The 2,429-nt window shown below is 38.3% G+C and overlaps 1 long non-coding RNA gene across 1 annotated transcript; it reads right to left on the bottom strand.

Annotated features, from left to right (window-relative positions):
• Window positions 1-828: 828 nt before the first annotated feature.
• On the bottom strand, window positions 829-1,961 carry LOC148027826 (uncharacterized). The gene is made up of 2 exons (XR_015692660.1): window positions 1,738-1,961; window positions 829-1,364 (listed from the first exon to the last, which is right to left on the bottom strand). It is a non-coding gene; the product is annotated as an uncharacterized LOC148027826 (long non-coding RNA).
• Window positions 1,962-2,429: the final 468 nt, after the last annotated feature.

Raw genomic sequence — 2,429 nt, 5'->3', positions numbered from 1 at the left:
GAGTCAAGGGATGATGTACACTTATAACTCCACGTGCAGATCTATACGTACTATAATGTATGTATGTAAATATAGTGCACACACATATACACATAGCATGAGTGCACATGCACATGCACATACATAGGCACACACAAAATAACATAATTTCGTTACATATACACATCCACATGCAAGCGATCTTGGGATAGTTTTGAGGACACACGCACATACATACATACATACATACATACATACATACATACATACATACATATATATATATATATATAGTTTGATAATTTTGCACCACAAATGTTATCTAGTTATGCATGAAACCTTCCATTAAATAACCTATATTGGCTTTAGTCCCCCTCTACTTGAGCACTAGTTTACATGATGAGACTAGGAATACATAACTTCTTCCAATTTTTCATTATGAATTTGTACTCACAACAAGAGAGGATATGTCCACTAAGTGTTTTTATATGGCTTCTTCTTCCTACTAACACTTGCTTTCTCTATCACTCACTTGTGACACAAACCTTAGGTGTAGAGCATAGCAATGCATTGGATGTAAACTACTTGAAAGAATTGCAAGGGTGGCACAAGTAGCCCAACAAGGCAACCTCTATAGTTGTAAGTTCAAATATGGTTCAAATACACCTCACACACACACACACACACACACACACACACTCACACACACACACACACACACACACACTCTCTCTCTCTCTCTCTCTCTCTCTCTCTCTCATGAAAGACCACCATGCACATTGCACTTGCACATTGGCACATACATACACAAAATGAAGTTACAAATAATGCACAAACATATCTAATTTATACTAAACAACATGAACTAAGATTGTAATAACATGATAGCCCTTCTTATGGAAGTGCTTGTACAAGTATAATAAGAAATGTGTAAAGTCCTAAATTGGAAGAATTTCAATGAGCTATGGCATCAGGAAACCATCTTGTGTCTTTATTAATTCAAAATCCTAGATTGATCAACTAATAGAGAGAGGATATGAAAGAGTAATCAAATAATGGAGAGAGGATCAAGTAATGAAAGTAGATGTGTGTGACATCTTGGGGTATGAAGGTGAATCATCAATCATGACTCAAATTCTCATCATTTATTGCAAAGAATGTAATAATTTAGCTACTGATTCATGAAATGTTGAGAAGTCAATTGAAAGGTCATATATTTGTTTATTGATCGTTGCAATAACCACCAATAGGGCAGCAATGGCATGCATTGTCGGCTTTAGAGCAACAAGGAACACAATGATATCGATGTTCGTGGCAAGCACTCCTACATTCAGAAGTTATATCACCCAAGGAACTACAAACCGCATTTGTAGCAATGCAAGGCCCTGCACATACATTGTAATACAAAGCATTTAGATACAATTGAAAGATCACGAATGATTATATGCATAAAGAGCAAAATTAGAGCCCCTTTGTGTGGCTAGTAATAGACGAGTGATGGAAACCTGGTTTGTTGGAAAGTCACATGAAATAAGCGGTGCAATAATAAGCTATAGGATTATTGTTTGGACTAAATTGATGCAATACCTAACGGCTAGATCAATGGCAACTATATCACTTGACTCTATGCATGTAATTGTAAGATACAATGGGACTGCATTGCAAAGACTCGACACAATCTTATGCAAGGCATTGCAAAAAGGATTCATACTAAAGTAAGAAGTGTTGCTAAGGAAAAGGGAGAAGGGTGATACTAACCATCGGATAGAACCGGTGAAGGAAAGGCGAGGAGGGAGGCGAGGAGTGCAAGCGCCATGGCGACAAGGAGCACCTTAGAGGAAGAAGCCATGATTTCGTGAGAGAGAGAGAGAGAGAGAGAGAGAGAGAGAGAGAGCTTGTTCGTCGCTGATGGGAAGATGGGGGGGATCTCTAGGATTGAGATCTATCCGAGTGAGAGCTTGCCCGCTTGGAGATGGCACTCTTTGAGTGAGTGAGTGAGATGGGTGAGAGATCCTATGTAGACTTATATATAGATAAACCGTGTATTAACTACTCGTAGTTATGTATGAGTAGAATATTATGCCTGATTATTTAAATGTAGTCATATATGAGTAGAATAGATAAAACCTTACCTAGGTATACTTGGTCGAATGCCACCTTTTGCTTACTTTTTCATTCTTTGAGGGCCCTTCCTTGCACTTGCCTTGGGCACGTCCATCCATGCATTGTTAGCAGAGTCACTTCCTTTCACGTGCTCTTACCAAATGCACTTCTCCATGTAGCTCAAACAAGTAGAACATTGAAATTATACACAAAAACCTCGATATTAAAGGACCTCTCCAACTTTCACCGATTAGTGGGACTTTTTCTCATCCCACCCTATGTGCTGCACAACTGTCATTGTGAGGATCTATATAATGAGATCATGTCATTTTGAGGATCTATATAAA

The sequence above is a fragment of the Lygodium microphyllum genome, chromosome 12, assembly GCF_053477565.2.
Source record: "Lygodium microphyllum isolate KBCC chromosome 12, Lygodium_microphyllum_v1.1.10, whole genome shotgun sequence".
Taxonomy (NCBI): Eukaryota; Viridiplantae; Streptophyta; class Polypodiopsida; order Schizaeales; family Lygodiaceae; genus Lygodium; species Lygodium microphyllum.
This window is presented reverse-complemented; position numbering and strand designations above follow the sequence as displayed.